The sequence below is a fragment of the Pipistrellus kuhlii genome, unplaced genomic scaffold (genome assembly GCF_014108245.1).
Source record: "Pipistrellus kuhlii isolate mPipKuh1 unplaced genomic scaffold, mPipKuh1.p scaffold_m20_p_97, whole genome shotgun sequence".
Taxonomy (NCBI): Eukaryota; Metazoa; Chordata; class Mammalia; order Chiroptera; family Vespertilionidae; genus Pipistrellus; species Pipistrellus kuhlii.
In genome coordinates this window covers 533830-553735 of record NW_023425603.1, presented here as the reverse complement: position 1 = coordinate 553735, position 19906 = coordinate 533830, and the positions used below count along the sequence as shown (strand labels likewise).

The 19906-nt window shown below is 54.8% G+C and overlaps 1 protein-coding gene and 1 pseudogene across 5 annotated transcripts in view; one reads left to right on the top strand and one right to left on the bottom strand.

Annotated features, from left to right (window-relative positions):
- The window catches only part of TRAF3 (TNF receptor associated factor 3), an 81065-nt gene that overhangs the window by 45057 nt on the left and 16102 nt on the right, over positions 1–19906 (bottom strand). For 4 of the 5 annotated variants that reach the window (XM_036429021.2, XM_036429022.2, XM_036429020.2 and 1 more), the window contains exon 3: positions 18771–18782. The exons of the other annotated variant lie outside the window; for it this stretch is intronic. The gene's annotated coding sequence lies outside the window, so the exon portion shown is untranslated. The remainder of the gene's footprint in view (positions 1–18770; positions 18783–19906) is intronic. 5 annotated transcript variants of the gene reach the window in all.
- Positions 4181–4467, top strand: LOC123651950 (annotated as a pseudogene).

Genomic DNA, 19906 nt, shown 5'->3' with positions numbered 1-19906 from the left:
TGCCTGTCCAAATGCCCACACGGCCCTCAGCGAGCCCGGAGGCTCATCGCTCAGGACCGCCGGGGCCTCCCCCGCACGCCCGCACAGACCCGGCCCCCCGTGCACGCCCGGCCCTCCGAGCCCCCACCGCTCCCGACCGCCCCCCGGCATCTTCAGCCCGCGCCGCCCGGCAGCCGCCCGGAGCACCTCCCCGCCCTGCCCTGCCGGCGGGAAGCGCCCCTCTACCTCTTCCGCGGAGGCAGGCGCTGGGGGAGGGGCGGAGGGCGCGGGCCTGCCTGCCGGGCTTCCATAGTAACAGCTGGGAACACTGCATTGCAGTCTCTCCGAAGCCGCCGGCCTGGGAGCGGGAGCGCCGCTATGACATGCTGCCAGCGCGGGGTGTGTGTGTGTGTGTGTGTGTGTGTGTGTGTGCGGCCTGCCTGCGGGGTCATCGGGGGAGCTGGGAGAGCGCGACCTGACCCTGAGGAAATGGAGGCGATGACCCCGCCGCCCGCTCCCTCCTGCTGAGCACGACTCAGCCCCCAGGACTCCGGCCGCAGCGCAGGCACGGCGCCCGGCTCCGTAGGGCAGCGGCACCTGCAGCCCAGCCAGCCCGGAGGCCACGCGTGGCCGGGCGGGGGCAGGCACCCCGGCTCAGAGCTCCACAGGAGCCGCGCTCACCAGGCGCCCTCCGGGGCACAGCACCTGGGAAGCCCACGGACCAGGCGGTCCGAGCGTGGGCCCGCACACAGGATGGGTCTGGGAGCCGCGGGCCCAGGAAGGTTCTGTGCAGAAGGAGGCGTAGCAGACTAGGCCATTCGGCAGGGAAGGGAGAGGGGGGAAGCCCCCACGGCGCACACAGCCCTCAGCACGGCCAGCAGGTCCTCAGCCTGAGCCATCACCCCTCCACCCTCCCACCACCACCCCTCCATCCTCCCACCATCACCCCACCATCACCCCACCATCACCCCTCCATCACCCCTCCATCACCCCTCCACCCTCCCACCACCACCACCACGGACATATGCCTGAGTGCCTGGCACCTGAGGTGCCCACGGGAGGGGCAGACTCTGAGCCTAGCAGGGCGACATCATGCACCCCTCGGGGACCACCTCCAGGCGGACGGTTGTCTAAGTGGCCTCTGTCCAGCGTGTTGTATTGGACCCAAGCCCGTGCCCAGCCTGACCCAGCAGGCGCCGGGTAAGGAACAGCGAAGGGGCACGGGCGCCCTGGGTCTAGCACCATGGAACGCTGGTGGAGCCTGCCAACACCGAGCTGCCTCTGATAAGCCCCCCTTCCAGTGCAGGCTCCGGAACCTTCTCCGTCCATGGGAGCCGGGCTCACGGAGGGCCCCGCAGGCCGGCCCCAGCTCCGCCTGTCCCTTCGTGAGGAGCCAGGCCCGGACACCACACTCCAGAACAGCCGGCGGCTCCAGGGCCACACCTCACCAGCAGCCGCTGCTTTCCTAGGCTCCGACCAAAGGTCCGAGGCCAGCCCGAGGGGGCTGCTCCGGGCCTGGCTGCCGGAGGGGGGAGCTGCCTGCAGAAGTACCGCCGCTTCCCCGCCCATCTCCCTGCGCAGGTGAGGGCGGTGAGTGAATCTGAGGCCGGGTAAACTCCCGGCCAACTGGCCACCTCCTGCACTGCTCACCTGCAGGCAAAGCGAGCCACGGGAGCTGAGGAAGTCTGCCATCGGTGCCTGTGGACGCACTGCCGGAGTGACAGCTCAGAGGACCTCGCATCAAACGCCCCTGGCATATCCAGGCCTGAGCACCCGCTGCCACTCTGCCTTTCAAGTCAGAGATCAAGGCTGGCCCTGGCAGCCTCGCCCGCCAGCCGCTGCCACGCAGCCCAGGGCAGGATGTGCTCTCCCCACTGATGGGGCTGAGGCCCGAGAGGCGTGCCCCAGAGATGCCTCCGGGAATAGACAGTGCCCAGCGGGGTGGGCCGAGGCCTGGCAGCGGGAACTACCTGAGGGAGAGAAACCAGCGGGGGGTGTGGCTCGGGGCTAGAGGTGGGAGGTCAGAGATGGGATAACGAGGACGAGCCCACTATAGGACCATTCAAACCTTCAACCGTCGGAAAACCAAGGCCCTGGCCGATAGCCAGGATGGTTAGCACATCGTCCGGACATGCTAAGGTTGCAGGTTTGATCCCAGTCAGGGCACATACCAGAATCAACTGACGAATGCATACATAGTAGAACAAACAGATGTTTCTCTCTCCCCGCCACCCCCCCCCCCATTTACTGTAAAATATTCTTTTTTTAATGCAAACCCAGGGCAGCGAGCAGGTTCAGTTAGAGACGAGGAGGGGGGCGGCTCACAGGAGCAGTACCTCCTGGTGCTCGGTGCTCGGCTGGGAGCCCGGCAGCTGCTGGCCTCCCACAGCCCCGCCCCCGGGCACTTCTCCCAGCAGCTGCCTGCCCTTTCCGGCCGGGAGCTCCTGCCTACAGGGAAGGAGTGAGACCTTCCTGAAGCCTTAGAGCTCATTGATTTCTTTTTCCCTTAATCGTCACCGGAGGACAGGCTGAGAGAGGGGGAGAGAGGGAGAGAGAAACATCGATTGGTTGCCTTCCGCAAGCTCCTCCCCTGGGGATCAGACCTGCCGCCAGGTGTGTGCCCTGACCCAGAATCCCCGGCAACCTGCGGGGCACGGAACGAAGCTCCGCCAGCTGAGCCACTAAGGCAGGCGAGTCCATCTGATATTTCTGTCTGTGACCCTCACACAGGGTATTTCTCCCACTGGTTTTTAGGGAGGGAGGGAGGGTGGGGGGAGAAACATCGATGTGAAAGAGACACATGCCCCAACTGAGGCTGGGGATCAAATCTGCATCCCAGGTACATGTACTTGACCAGGAAGTGAACCTGAAACCTTTCAACACTAGGGCAGACACTAACCACTGGGCTCCCCCGTGAGGGAGATTTCTTTGACTTAATGGATGTTATGCATGTGAAAGGTTCCCAAAAGTTTACACTTCTCAAAATGAAGGCACAGCGGTTACACAACAGCCAATATCCACAGGCACGCAATCACCTTCCTGCGGTTCACTCCGTTAAATACGAGACGAGAGACCTACAGGCTGCTCACCAGCAACAGGAGTGACCACGGCAGAATGTGCTCCTTAATTAAAACGCAGTAATGAAATTCGCAATGTAGCTCAGGCCGTTAGCTGATGGTGTTACTGTTCACTTAGATTTGATACAAATTATGGAAACATCCCTGTAGGTCTCCTTTGGACGCTTAACAGAATGCTCAGGAGGATCACTACCAGCTTACAATGTCTATTTCCTCAAAAATAGGCAACCAGTTACCAAAATCCCCATGAAAACACCTAGGAGTGAGCGGCACACTGGCTAACGGAAAGAGAAACCATGCAGTCATGCCCCCTGGTGCTGGGCCCACACAGCACAGGGACCACCAAGAAGAGGGGAGAACATAAAAATAAAAAACATAGCCCTGGCCGGTGGCACTCAATGGTTAGAGCACCGGCCTGCACACTGAGGGGTCTCAGGTTTGAATCTCCGTTGAGGGCTTGTACCTCGGTTGCAGGCTGGATCCCCAGCCCTGATCAGGGCACGTGTGGGAGGCAACCAATCGATGTCCCTCTCTCACATCGATGGTTTTCTCTCTCCCCTTCTCTTCCTCCCTTCCACTCTCTCTGAAAATCAAGGGGGAAAATATCCTTGGGTGAGGATTAACAAAACAAAAACATACACATATAACCTACAGGCACGGGTTGGATTGTGGGGGGGGGGGGGTTCTCCAGGGGTTTCAAGCATAAAACAAGTCACCGAGTCAGCAGGAAGGTCCAAGATCCTCTGCACAAACCGAAATCAGAGCCAAATAGAGCAGCTCAAAGCAGCAGCAAAAGCAGATCCAGCTCAGCTGCTGGCTCAGGTGGTTGAAACGTCGTCCCGTACATCAAACATTGTGGGTTTGATTCCCAGTCAGGACACATGCCTACATTGTGGGCTTGATCCTTGGTCGGGGCATGTATGGGAGGCAACCAATTGGTTTCTCTCTTACATCAATGTTTCTTCCCCTCTCCACCCCCTGCTCCCCTCTCTCTAAAAAATCAATTAAAAAACACACATATTCTTAGGTAGAGGGCACGGGAAGGGCATGCCTGTAATATTTCCAACACTAGGGGTAATTTTTTTAAAAAACAGATGCAGCCTTTCCGGCAGTGACGGCCTCTCGCTCAGGATCTCCTCCATCCCTCTCCGGAAGAGGAGAAGAGGAATCACAAGAAGCAGCGCCTGGTGCAGCCCCAATTCCTGCTTCATGGATGTAAAATGCCCAGGATGCTCAGCCACGCACAAACGGTAGTTTTGCGTGTTGGTAGCTCCACTGTCCTCTGTCAGCCAACAGGAGGAAGAGCAAGGCTTACAGAAGGATGCTCCTTCAGAAGGAAGCAGCACTAAAAGCACCTCAAATCAAGATGAGTGGGAAACCATCCCAATAAACACATTTTGGATACAAAAAACAAACAAACAAACAGATGCAAACTCCTAGATACACACGAAAAGAAATGAAAACATGTGCACACTAACACCTTACACGACGTTCCTAACGGCACGTACTCCTAACAGCCAACGAGGAACCCAAGTGCCGACCCGGGGTTACCGCGTGCATAAACGTGGTGCGGTCTGCGTGGAACGTGACTGGGCAGCACAGAGGAACAGACAGCCACCCCGCCACTCCAGCGATGGGCCCTGGAAACACGATGCCAAGTGCAAGAAGCCAGAGTCAAAGACCCGTGCTGCATGGTCCTGCTCACACGTGTCCAGAACAGGCACAACCCTGTGAACACACTACAGCCACGGAACTGGGCACACGAAGAGATGGGCTGTGTGGTAAGTGACTATCTCAATCAAGGTATTTTTTAAAAGCCTGACACAATCCAGTCAATGGCCAACATCTGAGTTCACATCACTTAATGAGATATAGCTCATATCTCAAAAAACAAAGGAAAATTATTCCCCCAATTGCATTATTTGGGGGGTATCCCTTCAAATAATATTAGCAGTTATTGGTTTGGCTCAATGGATAGAGTGTCAGCCTGTGGACTAAAGGGGCACAGGTACCATTCCAGTCAAGGGTACCTGCTCGGTTTGCAGGCTCGATTCCCATTGTGGGGCATACAGGAGGCGGCCAACCAATGATTCTCTCTCATCACTGATGTTTCTCTCTCTCTCTCCCTCTTCCTCTCTGAAATCAATAAAAATATACATTAGAAAAAATGTATTTTTATATATATTTTATTGATTTTTTTACAGAGAGGAAGAGAAATAGAGAGCTAGAAACATCGATGAGAGAGAAACATCGACCAGCTGCCTCCTGCACAACCCCACCAGGGATGTGCCCGCAACCAACGTACATGCCCTTGACTGGAATCGAACCTGGGACCTTTCAGTCCACAGACCGACACTCTACAACTGAGCCAAACCGGCTTCGGCAGAAAAAAATGTATTTTTGAAATAGATAAATAAAAAGAAAACAAACAATCCTATCTAATAAAAGAGCTATATGCCAACTGACCATACCTCTGCTACGCCCACAAGCCAATCAGAAGCAAATATGCAAATAAACCCAACCAAGATGGCTGCAGCCACAGAGCAGGAGGGAGGCTTGAGTTTCCCCAGCGATGGAGAAAGCCAAGCTTTCCGCACACCCTGGTCCGCCCAAGCATTCAGCCTACAAAGTTTCAATTATAGAAGATAAATAAATCCCAAGAAAAATGGCGGCAGCCACGGAGCTGGAGAGAGCAGGAGGCGAGGGTTGCCCCCTGCAATGAAGGAAGCCAAGCTTCTGCAGCCCTGGCCGGCCTTGGCCTCCACTTAAGGCTACAAAGTTTTGATTATAGAAGATAAATAAATCCCAACAGAAATGGCTGCCACCACTGAGCGAGCAGAAGGCTTGGCTCCACTCCAGGCTACAAAGTTTCAATTGTGGAAGGTAAATAAACCCCAGATACTAGGGCTTCCCCTTGGGTTGCTGGGGTGTGTGACTGGCCTGTAAACCACCGGAGGCCCCTTACCCAGGCCACTCCACGCCCCAAGGGAACCCCCACCCTGATCCAGGACACCCTTTGAGCAAACCAGCTGGCCCCCACCCATGCACCAGGCCTCTATCCTATCTAATAAAAAAGTAATATGCAGATTGACCATTACTGCAAAACACATGATGGCTACCCCATGTGGACTCAAGATGGCCACCACAAGATGGCCAGCAGGGAAAGGCAGTTGGGAGGGACCAGGCCTGCAAGGGAGGGCAGTTGGGGGCAATTAAGCCTGTAGGGGAGGGTAGTTAGAGGTGACCAGGCCAGCAGAGGAGGGAAATTGGGGGCGACCAAGCCTGCAGGGAAGGGCAGTTGGGAAGGGCCCACGCCTGCAGGGTAGAGCAGTTGGGGGGACAAGGCCTGCAGAGGAGGGCAGTTGGGGGGTGTGGGGGGAAACCAGGATTACAAGGGAGGGCAGTTAGGGGCAAATAGGTTAGCAGGGGAGCAGTTAGACATCAATCAGGCTGGCAGGGGAGTGGTTAGGGGGTGATCAGGCTGGCAGGAAGCAAGCAGGCGAGCAGTTGGGAGCCAGCAGTCCTGGATTGTGAGAGGGATGTCCAACAGGCAGTCAGACATCCCTTGAGGTGTCCAGATCAGAGAGGTTGCAGGCTGTGCTGAGGGACCCCCTCTCTCCCCATGCACGAATTTCATGCACTGGGTCTCTAGTCTACATATATAAAAGCCAAGCAACCGGAACGACCAGAACAACTGGTAGCTATGAGGTGCACTTCAGCTGGTCAACCTCCCCACCCCCTAGCCCAGCCCTGATCAGACCCCAATCAGGGGCAGAGCCAGCAGCCAACCTCCCAATCTCCCATGGCACCTCCTCCCGGCCAGCCCAGCCCCAAATGGCCGCAATCAGGGGAGGCTGGCTGGACCCCACCCATGCACAAATTCGTGCACTGGGCCTCTAGTTTTAAATAAGCTCTTGCAGTTAAACTCATATCTGTTTTTAGTAACTTTCTTCTTAGCCCCCCCCCTTTTTTTCAAGAAAAAAATGATTGTGACTGTAATGTTAAATGTCAATTACAAATGTCTATGAAGGTAGTACTTTTAAACATGAAAGAGAATCACTAGGAATACCATTAACCCCCCCACCCACCAAAACACACACATCACCACCAGAAAGTATGCATTCAGTTAGTTTTTCTATTACGAAATAGACAAAAGCACTTGAGCTTTTAAGAACAGAAATATTTATAAAATTAAAATCGATAAGGCAATGAAAACATATTCATTAATTTTACGTACTGGTAAAAACAGCCAGGATGGTGTGGCCTAGTGGTTGAGCGTCGACCTATGAACCAGGAGGTCATGGTTTGATTCTCTGTCAGGGCACCTGCCCGGGTTGTGGGCTCCATCCCCAGTGTGGGGCGGGCAGGAGGCAGCTGATCCAGGATTCTCTCATCCGCTAAGGGTGTCCTGGATCAGGGTGGGGGTTCCCTTGGGGCGTGGGGTGCCTGATGTTTCTCTCTCCTCCCCCCCTCTCTGAGATCGATGAAAAGAAAAATAAATCCTCATAAAAACCAAAGTAAGCCCCACATAAATCCACAGCTCACTGACAGGCACCTAACCCCAGTGCTCCCCTGGGGTCTGTCCCCCTGAGTCCTCAGCCTCCAGCCTGTGGGCAGCAGTGTGAGGCCGAGCTGTGCTGTGATCCCGAAGTGGTCATTACGGTAGTGTGCTTCTGCTTTCCGCAGGAAGACAATCGTGTCTGCTCGTCACTCACAATGAGTCAGCGGCGTGGCAGATGTTTTACATACGGGGAAACTTATTACCACCCAAAAGTTCAGTGTGTTCTCGTTGAGTTACCAGAAATTACAGATGTGAAGACACTCCCATCAACTTAACCAAAATCAAGAGAAGAAACTACTTTAGGTATGCACACGTTTTGGTTCGGTAGATCTAATTCTTTTATGCTACTGTATGTCGACTTGCTCAGGCTGGTAAGGTTTGCCGTTTAAATACTGCATACAGGAAATCTGCACACGGACAACACAGTAGTTTTAAATTGGTTCGGCAGGCACCGCTTGCTGCCTATGTAGCTAAGCAATGTCAAACCGGCCAGAGTTTTTGTCAAGACCCTTATAGCGAAATGGTTTTTCCAAAAATGATACCACCTAAAGCCTTCCACTGTGCCATCTCTGCCAGCCCTGCCCAGTGTGGCAGGTTCGATTCCTGGTCAAGGGCATGTACCTTGGTTGAAGGTTCAATCCCCAACCCTGGTTGGAGCACATGCAGGAGGCAACCAATTGATTATCTCTCTCACATCAATGTTTCTCTCTACCTCTCCCTTCCACTCTCTAAAAATTAATGGGAAAAAACATCCTTGGATGAGGATTAACAACAACAAAAACCTCTGTGAAAAATCTTAGCGTTTTTTTTAATCCCAGTTAAAAAAATATTTAATCACTTAAACACGTAACACATTTCTAGACATTTTAAAAGGCCTTCTGTAATATACTATAACTAGAAGCCCTGTACATGGATTTGTGCACGTTTAAAGGAAATTAATTAGGAGAAATATTTTAATATCGCTATTTGCCCTTCCTCTATAATAGAAATGTCAACCAAACTCACGATCGACAATGACAGATCGAAACACATGCGTGCGCCAAAACCGGTTTGGCTCAGTGGATAGAGCGTTGGCCCGCGGACTGAAAGGTCCCAAGTTTGATTCCGGTCAAGGGCATGTACATTGGTTGCAGGCACATCCCCAGTAGGGGGTGTGCAGGAGGCAGCTGGACGGTGTTTCTCTCTCTCATCGATGTTTCTAACTCTCTATCCCTTTCCCTTCCTCTCTGTAAAAAATCAATACATTTTTTTTTTTTTAAAGAAAGAAACACATGCCTGCAATTGGTGCCGGTGAGAGCTTTATAGGTATGACGCATGCACAAGTCAACTTAGCCTTTTATAGATATAGAATAAATTTGCTTAATTAAGCCTGCTTTCTGATATAGCTACCCTTTTTCCAGCCCAGTTGAAGCACCCCAACTTCTCTTTCAGGTAATTGTCAGCAACACAGCAGTAAATATCAACACGAAGCAGATTATTATTGTAGATCACGCAGGGAGAACAAAGGGTGAAATATTTAACTGCAACAGTGTTTGACTATATTCTACGCAGTGAGAAAACCTGAAGTCATTTTTTTAAATATATTTTATTGATTTTGTACAGAGAGGAAGGGAGAGAGATAGAGAGTTAGAAACATCAATGAGAGAAACACCGTCCAGCTGCCTCTTGCACACCCCCTACTGGGGATGTGCCCGCAGCCAACGTACATGCCCTCGACCGGAATGGAACCCGAGACCCTTCAGTCCCCAAGCCGACGCTCTATCCATTGAGCCAAACCGGTCTCGGCGCTGAAGTCATTTTCAAGGGCCACCATTTCTTCTTTTCAGTCGAGTCAAGTTTCTAAGCTTTCTAAATCTTCGTTTTCTGGCTAATGAAAAGAAAATAGGATTCCACTGAGTCTCCTATCTACCTACTCCAGGACTTCTGTGAGGATCAAATGAGATGAGGCATGGGAAAATGCTTCACAGACATTTGGTTAAACTGTAAAATGTTTGCACCTGGCTATAAAGCAAGTTGTGTTCCTGGGCTGAAGAAACTGCAAGGAGGCTAGTCGCTAGGGAGAGGAAGCTGGGTGTTGCTATGTGACATCATTACTCGGCACCCACAGCAACCGTTTCCGGGCTGGGCCGTGGACCGCACTTTGCGCCACGGGGTCTCAGCAGCATCAGCTGTGATCTGTGGGCTGTTGCTCCAGGGTGGTGGCAGGGCCTGTGTCCCACTTGGAGGAAGTGGAGTTTTGCTTATGGGCGCCAGGTCTGCAGACATGTCATGGCAGCTTCTGCATTGAGCGTCTGACCTGGTGTTCAGTGCGCATCATAGCGACCGGACGATGGACAATTAGCATATTAGCCTTTTACAGATAGATGATTGATAGATAGATAGATAGATAGATACTGCAAAGGTTACTTGGAAACTGACATGTTTACACAAGCATGTGCAGATGCAACATTTAGATTGCAGTACACACACTCTGAGGAATCACATGTTTCCAATTCCATAAACATCCATGCGAGCAAAGGTTACACCACCAGATATTTTTTACATTATAGGCTGGTTCCCAAAAAAAGGGTAATTATAAAGCACAAGGATTCTCTTTTAAACCCTGATAAACTATTTGCAAATATTCACCACGCCCCTTGTCCTGCCACCTTTCTTCAGCAGAGGGTTCCTTGAAGAAAGTTTTACAATACAAACTCACCCTGAGCACCTTACAATCGATTACAAAGGCTTCCTAAGGCTTTTGAAGCAGGAGTATCTGATGAAACCGGAAGCACTGAGTGTGTGTCTCTGGGTCAGTGTTGTGCTCGTTACACCTCAGTCACGTACGGTGGCCAGAACAGCGCCAAGCTGAAAGAGGAGTCTTCGCTGCTCCCGCTCAGATGTGGGCTTATCAAAGTCCACAGAGGACCTTCAGAAGCAACGCGAAAGCTGCTCGGGGACAAACTGTTTTGCCCCCCGTCTTCTTCAAAGCTTGGAATATGCGGAGTTAGGCACATTTGAGTGTTGTCTCCTCATTTTCTAATAAAAAGGGCAGGCTTTCATGCAGCTTGGAAATTAAACATTTTTTTTTTTCAAAATGCAAGCACCATTTCAGAAAGCAGGAAATTTTTAAAAAGATATCTACCTACATAAAAAATGCACCTTCACAGTAAAGTAACAGCACACTTGTATTTTAAAATTCAGGAAACCTACACGAAATCCCTCTGACGTTGGAGCTCTTGGCCAGCCATGGGGCAGAGTGTGAGTGTGGACCACGGGCCGGCCTGCCGGGGTGATGCCCACAGCGAGGGCACAGGGACACAGATGCTCAGAAGTGGGCGCCTTGTCTTGAGCCTCCCTCTCTGCCCTTGACCCGCGCCAGTCCCACGGAAGGGGCACGGGATGGTCCAGGCAGCCACTCCCCACACTTCCTGCTGGCCGTGTCGGGTGCCAGGCCTTGTGTGGACACCTGAGAAGTCAGCACTGGCACAGCACAGTGTCAGAAGCAGGAAGGTGCCAGCAGCCACGGACTGCCTCTCAGCGCGCCCGTCCCACCACGTAGCCCGCCCTTTTCCTCCTGCCTGACAGACAGACCTCCCCTGAGGCAGGCCCACCACCCTGGTCTGCCAATCTGAAACCCCAAAGGGCTGAGAACCGGCCCCCCACTCGCTGGGCGGCAGGCCCTGACGCAGGCGAGGTCACCGCCAGCCTCTGTGCCACGTGGTGCCACAGCCAGGCCTGCTGCTGCGAGCATCCTGGTGCTGGCTGCCAGGTGCTGGCCAGCACATTCCACAGTGAGATCCAGAAATCCAGGCGCTGGGCCACGGTGGCCAAGCACGGGCTGCCGGGAGGCAGCAGGCAGGCAGCAGGCAGGCCCTGGAGTGGCCGGGCCGAGCCGCAGCAATCTGGAGCTAAAGACCAGATTTGCACAGCTGTTTGCTCCCCAAACGCCCTGCAGGAGTGTGGCACGGCCTCCCCAGAGGCGGGCTGTGCCAGCTGGAAGCAAGGCCACTGTGCCCGCCTCCAGGGAGACGCGAGGCGATGAGGGAGCAGCACAGCGCAGCCCGGTGCCCGGGGGAAGGTGACACTGGGTGGCCTGTGCCAGGGGGAGGGTGGTCGGGGAGGCCAGCCCTTGGGATGGGAGTCTGGGGGCCCAGCGCAGCCCCAGCCCACATGCCGGCAGCCCAGGAGGCCGTGGGAGCTGGGAGACAACGTGGCCATGCAGCCGAAAGACCGCTACCAGCCAGCTCCCAGAGGGACCGCTGGGCCACACACTCCAAGCCTGGTCCCGTGCCAGAGACCTACTGTGGGGCGCCTCTGCTGGGGGAGGAGGCCTCACTGGGGAGGGGCTCCCTCTAAAGCTGCGTGGGAAGGAGAGCGGGCGGCGTGAGAACAGGGAGGGAGCCACAGGCTGGCCGCCACGCCACCACCTTCCCCGAGGGAAAAGGGTCTGTTAAGTGTCTCGGGAAAACCGGATACAGCTTCACTGCGATGCCCTCGGAGGGTTTGCCTCGGGCCCTGCCCTCCTCCACAGCCTCAGGAAGGGGGGCATCAAGGGCACGCGTCCTGCCAGATGCTGGCACCCCCGCAGCACGGAGGGCTGGCCAGCACCCATTAGCGCACAGCGGAGGCAGAGTGGGCGGCTGCAGGGCTCCATCACGGACACAGATGGGCGAGGGCCTCTCACGCTCTTTAAGGTGAGATTTAACGACAGATCCCCAGAACCCAATAATGAAGTGGCTTCGCAAACTTCTCCACCAAAGCACCCCCAAAGGCACCGGAGAAGGAACCCTGAGGGCAAGCGCTTTAAAGTAACTCAATTTATGCAAAACCGTGGGTTTCCTATTAAAAATTCATGCACATGTTACATTTACCTCCGTAACGGAGACTGCAAGACCCCTCTGTCCCACTCAGCTTCCGAAGAGGCAGCCGGACGCTTCTTAGGAGGGCCTGCCCACGCCGGCCCCTCCCCTGGCCCTCAGCCAGCGCCCTCCCTCCAGCTCCCCCATCTTCTGTGCTTTCAGGCTGTCACACAGACATCCCCCGCCAAGCTCACCCACCACGGCAACCATACCCTTGCCCAGGCCCAAGACCTCTAGGTCTCCGAATCCAACGGTCACCTCACTCCACCTGCTCGATGCCCATGCGGCTTTTTCTGGCTCCAAATGTGCCCGGCCCACCTGCTCTGACTTCCCACTGGCACCATCACCAACGCCCTGGGCCCACTCTGGCTCAGGGTGCACCCACCGCACCCATCAGCAGACTGCCTACTCCATCTTCAAACGTGCCGACCACCCACTTCTCACCGGCTGCCCCACACTGCTCCGCGCAGTCCCTAAGCCACGCCGAGCACCCCCCCAGGAGGTCCTGGTGCTCCCTGACCCGCTCCCAGCCCTGCGCCCCGCACCTGCCCTGCGGGCCGCATGCCCTTCCCGCCCCCCGCTGCCTCCAGCCGCTCCAGCACGGGCGGGCGGGTCACTGGTCCCGGACGGCCAGCCCGACGGGGAGAGGCTGGGCTCACCCAGCGCCGCACCGCCAGCTCTTGGAGCAGAGCTGGGCTCCTGGGGGTGGGGGTGGGGGTGTCAGGTTTGTTGCACCTGCTCCAGCCTTACTGGGGAGCAGAGTCACGTTAGTGTGAGACCTGCACTCCCGCCCCTGACACTAACACAGGAGTCCCGTGCCCCAGACGCAGAAGCCCGGCCCCCACTTCCCACGGCCTCCTGGTGGCCTGCGTCCTGGCGGCCCCCAGGAACGGCCGGCGGCCGCGGGCCTGGCTGTGCAGGCAGAGGCCCCTGGACACACCCTGAGTGTCCGAGCACAGCACTGAACCGGAAACGGACGCGGCCACAAAATCGAGTGAAACCTCGCCGTTTGGACATGGATGGTGAGGCACCGCACGAAGTAAACAAGTCAGAGACGGACAGATGCTCGCTCCGGAGGGAAGCTAAGAGGACAAACACAGACGAGCTCGGACCAGAGGACAGCGGGGTGTCCAGAGGCGGGCAGGGCGTGGACGGAAGGGATGAGGCGGTCAGACAGACACACTCTGGCCGTGGAACCACCCCTGGCGGCGGGCGCAACACTGCTTGTTACCTATCTGACGTCCTCACTACAAGAAAACACTCTACAGCCATGCATGACGATGCTGCCAAGCAGCCTTCCTGTGGTGGCCGTTCCATACTACGCATGCACATCTATCATGTTATACACCTGAAATCATTATAAGGCTGTGTCACTCATACCTCAGCAAACAAACAGAAACCTCGACACAATTATGTAATCCTCACATAATCAACCAAATAACAAGTGATGCTATTAGAAAACACTCTGGCCCTCGCTGGTTGCTCAGTGGGTAGGGCGTTGGCTCACAGACTGAAGGGACACAGGCAGGTTCATTCCCGGCCCCAGGGGTTGGGGAGCACGGCAGGAGGCAGCCAGTCGGTGTGTCTCTCACACAGATGTCTCTCTCTGTCTCTCCCCCTCCCTTCCATTCTCTCTAAAAAAGGGAAAATATCCTCATGTGAGGATTAACAAAACAAACAAAAAAAATGCATAGACATAGAATCACATAAATAATTTTAAATCTTCTAGTAGTCACATTAAAAAGGCAAAAATAGGCAAACTTATGTAATATGCATTATTTAACCCAATATGAAATGTTACCACTCAACGTGTAATCAATACAAACCATTACGTGAGATGTTTTCTGTTCTTTTCCACATCGGCTCTTGGGAACCTGGTGTGAGTTCACACGCAGAGCACATGGCGCGGACAGGCCACCCCCGGGCCCGCCAGCACAGGTCCCTGTGTCGGACAGCTCAGTCACTATAAAGCTGAGTAACGGTGCACCGGCATGCGGACGGGCACGTGACAGGAAAGGAGAGAAGTTAGAGGTCAGAAGTTACCCCTCACATCTGTAGCTGATTTCTGACAAGAGGAGAGAGTCGTCTTCTCAGCTAATGGACAGCCACACACATCGATGACACCCGACCCCGACCTCACACCATTCACCAATTTTACCTCAAAATGGATCACAGCCTAAAGGCAAGAGCTAAAACTAGTAATTCTTGGAAGAAAACAGGTTCAAATCTTCATGCTCTTGGACTAAGCAATGGTTTCTTATATGTGACACCAAAAGCACAAGCAACTAAAGAACAAAACCAGTTAAACTGATTTCATCAACTCTGAAAACTTCTGTGCATCAAAGGACACCACCAAGAAAGTGAAAAGACTCCCCACAGAATGGGAGGACCTGTTTACAATTTATATACCTGACAAAGAAATTACATGTGCAGAACTCATAACACGCAGTAACAAAAAGACAAATAACCCACTTTTTAAATGGGCAAAGGATATGAGTAGACACTTTCCCAAGGAAGATATCTCAATGGTCAATTAGCACATGGAAGGGTGCTTAACATAATTAGGAATATGCAAATCAAGACCAAAATGAGAGACCACTTCACACACACTGGGATGTGTAACTAAGTAAAAGAGTGGACAATGACAAATGCTGGTGAAGGTGTGGAGAAACTGGCCGTCGCATGCATTGCTGGTATCCCAGCTGCTCTGAAAAGCAGCCCTCAGTCCCTCAAAATGTCACACGGAGCTCCCGATGGCCCGCCACATATATGACAGATATGAACACTTAGGTTCCCACAAGAACTAGCACAGGACTGCTCTGAGACGCATCATTCATAATATCCGAAAAAGGGAACCGCCCCTTCCCCTCAGCTGATGAACAGATAGCAAAGGAGGTGTTTCCCACAGTGGGTACCACGTGCCTATAAAAAGGAATTACTGGGCCGAAACCGGTCTGGCTCAATGGATAGTGTCGGCTTGGGGACTGAAGGGACCCGGGTTCAATTCCGGTAAAGGGCATGTACCTTGGTTGCGGGCATATCCCCAAGAGAGGGTGTGCAAGAGACAGCTGATCGATGACTCTCATCGATGTTTCTAACTCTCTATCTCTCTCCCTTTCTCTCTGTACAAAATCAATAAAATATATTGTTTTTAAAAGGAATTACTGAGGCACGCGGCTACAAAATGGGTGAACCCTAAAAACATACCGGACAAAGTCAGTGGCCAAAGACCACTTACTGCCTGATTTCATTTGTAGGAGATTTCCAGAAATGGTGAATCATTAGCGACAGGAAATAGATTAATGACTGCCTAGGGCTGGGGAGGGAAGAATAGGAGTGACAGTTAATGAGTAAAAGGTTTCTTTTCCGGATTATGAAAATGTTCAAAAATTAGAAAGTAGTGATCATTGTAAAATTTTTTAATATGGTACACTTTAAATATATTTCATTGATTTCTTACAGAGAGGAAGGGAGAGGGATAGAGTTAGAAACATTGATGAGAGAGAAGCACCAATCAGCTGCCTCTTGCACACCTCCCACTGGGGATGTGCCCACAACCAAGGTACATGCCCTTGACCAGAATCAAACCCGGGACCTTTCAGTCCACAGGCTGATGCTCTATGCACTGAGCCAAACCAGTTAGGGCTGAATGGTACACTTTAAAAAGGTAAAGACTACGTGTAAACTACCCTGTTTCTCCGAAAATAAGACAGTGTCTTATATTAATTTTTTTCTCCCAAAGTTGCGCTAGGTCTTATTTTCAGGGGATGTCTTATTTTTCCATGCGCTAGGTCTTATTTTCGGAGGATGTCTTATTTTCGGGGGAACACGGTACATCTCAATAAGCAAGCCTCCCCCCCAATCACCCCACGGGTCACCCTGCAGAGGGAGGCAACCATAAGCGGCGGCAGCAGGCGGCACCAGGCTGGCCGAGGCAGTGCCAATTGCCCCACAGATCGGCCCTGATCACCAGCCAGGTAGGGACCCTATCCGTGCCTGAATTTCGTGCACAGGTCTGTAGTATTTTTATAAAAAGAGAACATCAGCATGCTCCAAATATGGCTTAGTCATGATCGGAGGGCAGGATTGTATCCGTATTTTTTCCCTCCTGATTTACCTATTTAACCATTTTCCTGAATGGAATTCCTGTTTTAATAATAAAAAAAAAAAATTGTTTTGTTTTGTTTTGATTTTAAAAGGGTGTTTTTAGAAACTAAAAATTATTTAAATACGTTCCTATTTTTATAAATGCATAAGATTTGCTCCCAAAAGAGATGAATGACATACACCAAAACATTCCTGGTGAGGCAACAGGAAATATTTGCATTTTCTAAATATTCTCCATGAACACATTGGCCTTTTTTAAACAAACTAAGGACATTCACACAGCACACATGCACATGCACACACACACTAAGCTTCCGGTATTACAGCAGCACGGCTCCAGACACGGCGAGAGGGAGCGTGGACGAGGGCCAGGCGGTGAGTGGCGCCGTGGGGCGCCGTCCACAGCTCCCAGTGCTCCGGGCTAACACCCGGGCCACGGTGTCCGGGGAGGGGGGACAGCCCGAAGGATGACGGCTGCATCCGAGACACGCAACTCTCGCTGGGCACACCTGTCCCGGGGGGCGGGGCCCCATTCCGAAAGGCACCTGCCTGCCCTGTGGCTGGAGTGCCCTCTGCACCACCTCGGCCCAGCGCGCCGGATGACGCTGACACCAAACCCAGAGCCGAACGAAGGCCTCGCACCGGGTCCTCTGGGCCAGGCTCTGACTTGGGCCACAGCCCCCGCCCTGCTGGCGAGGCTCCAGACCCAGCGGCCAGGGGAGGGGAGCCACAGACAGCAGCAGAGGCGCCCCGGGGACTGTGGGAGCAGCAGTCCCCCCGCCCCGCCTCCCCACAGCGAGGCACGGTGCACACGCCAGGCCTGCGCCGCCCAGTGTCCCCGCCGGGGAGACTCCCAGACTGCGCACTGAGGCCAGCCGCGGGGAAAACGCTTTTCCTTCGATGCTACTTCGTGCCTGCTCTGGTGTGCGCCCTTCCAAAGCCCCCCAGCCTCCCGCCCTCCAGAGCGAGCGGCCTGGGTTCCACTCTCACCGCACCCCATGCCCGGCACCGAGGGCGGCTCCGCAGGGCACCTGCCTCTGGAAGGACATGCCCGCCCAGGGCGGACGGGCACACAAAACCGAAACCCCACCAGGCGCTGCAGCGGACGGGCGCCGCCTCCCGAGGGCCCGGCGTTCCCAGCGCGGGACCCGGGCCGCACAGCCCGCCTGCAACGGACCCACAGCGCAGCCTGGCCGGGCCTCGGGAAAACGAACGCTCCTTTCAGTTTCCCACAACTGGCGAGCACCATGGCATCGACCGACATCCTCCTACTCCAGGGCTCCTGGTGGAGCGACGCAGAACAAGAGCATGCGCCACAGAAATGACTCCTGAAACCCATATGATCACCCCATCAATGTCACCCCAAAACATGCAATTTTAAAAATTTTAATAAAAAGTGAATGCGGGAGAAAACAAGAATTTGCTGCGCCATTGGGGAAAAGCGCTGTACTCACACCTGCCGTATGGAGGTGAGGGAGGACCCCCGCCCTGCCCCCGCCCGCCTCATCCCTGGCCCCAACGCCCAGCACAGCCCAGCGCCCCGCTTGACAGACAGCACCTGTGCCCCCTACTGCCTTCCCCATCACCTCGGCTCTCCCCTTCCCCCTGCTGCCCCGAAACCAAACCGTTTTTATCCCATGAAACGCCTGCTCAAATGCTAGGTTTTGCAAAGCATTTCCTAATACCTGCAGCCAAGAGGCACCAAACTTTTGCTACAAATGACCAGGTAATAAATATTTTAGGCTTCGTGGACCACTGATGGTCCCTGTTACATGTTCTTCTTATCTTTTTAAAAAAATATATTTTATTGGTTTTTTTTTACAGAGAGGAAGGAAGAGGGATAGAGAGCTAGAAACAGTGACCAGCTGCCTCCTGCACACGCCCCACCGGGGATGTGCCCGCAACCAATGTACATGCCCTGGACCGGAATTGAACCTGGGACCCTTCCGTCTGCAGACCGATGCTTTTTCCAGAGCCAGACCGGTTTCGGCTCCTCTTATCTTCACAAGCCTCTGTGAACATGCCATCATTTCTAAGACCGTCCTTCAGCCTCCTCTAAGTCCTCTGCCCACGCTGCACTCTGCCTGGGCTCGGCTCCTCCCGCCCGTGACCCACGCCAGGATCATCGCTCTGCTCTAACCCGCACGGCACCCCTGCCTGCCACAGCTCACACCTGCGTGTGCCCCCTCACACGGCTGTTCTCAAAGACAGAGACACCTGGCGGCCCTCGCCCCTGTGCGCCCGGTGCAGAAGCGCTCTGCGGAGCTGCGAGCTCAGCGGCTGGCGGCACTGCTGAGGCCGCCGCACCAGCAGTGGGGCGCGGGCGGGGCGAGCAGGCCTCACCGCACTCCCTCCGCGGCCGCGCAGGTGCACCGGAGCCCTTTCATTGACACGGACTCCCAGGCCCCTCCGGCGCCCGCACAGCCTGTGCTGCACACGCAGGCCTCCGGCCTCCGCTGAAAGGTCCAGACTAAAACCTGAGCGCCGTCCTCACGGGGCGGACACCGTTTCCAGGAGCCTGGAAAGCAATCCTACCCACAAACTCCCACAAAACGGAGAGCAGGACTTTATTCTTCTAGAAACCTCCATCCCCGCCAAGGGTGTACTTCCCTCGTGAGGAGAAGGGCCTTCCAGCTCATCACTTCTTGTGAAATGTCTGACCACTGCGAGACACTCAGCAGCTTCTGTCACCAGCACGCCCTCTGAAAAACATGGCAGACACTCCTCCCCCGCCTGGCCAGGCGCCTCCTGCTGCACGCATTTCCACTGGGAACGGGCGGTGCCCACCGCTGTGGCAAGTAAGGCGCCCACTCCCCGTATCCTGCTCGCCCACGAGACTGCCACATGCCCACCGTCAGCCGGGTGTGGACCGAGCGCCGTCCTTCGTCCTTCTGTCTCACGAGACAAGACACAGGTGCCCGGGCAAGCCTGAGGCCTGGAGGGAACTGAGGACAGGAGGGGACGGAGGACAGGGGAGGACGGAGGACAGGGGGGACGGAGGACAGGGGAGGACGGAGGACAGGGGAGGACGGAGGACAGGAGGGGACGGAGGACAGGGGAGGACGGAGGACAGGGGAGGACGGAGGACAGGGGGGGACGGAGGACAGGGGAGGACGGAGGACAGGGGAGGACGGAGGACAGGGGGGGACGGAGGACAGGGGGGAACTGAGGACAGGGGGGGACGGAGGACAGGAGGGGACGGAGGACAGGGGGGGACGGAGGACAGGGGGACGGAGGACAGGGGGGGACGGAGGACAGGGGGGGACGGAGGACAGGGGGACGGAGGACAGGGGGACGGAGGACAGGGGGGGACGGAGGACAGGGGAGGACGGAGGACAGGG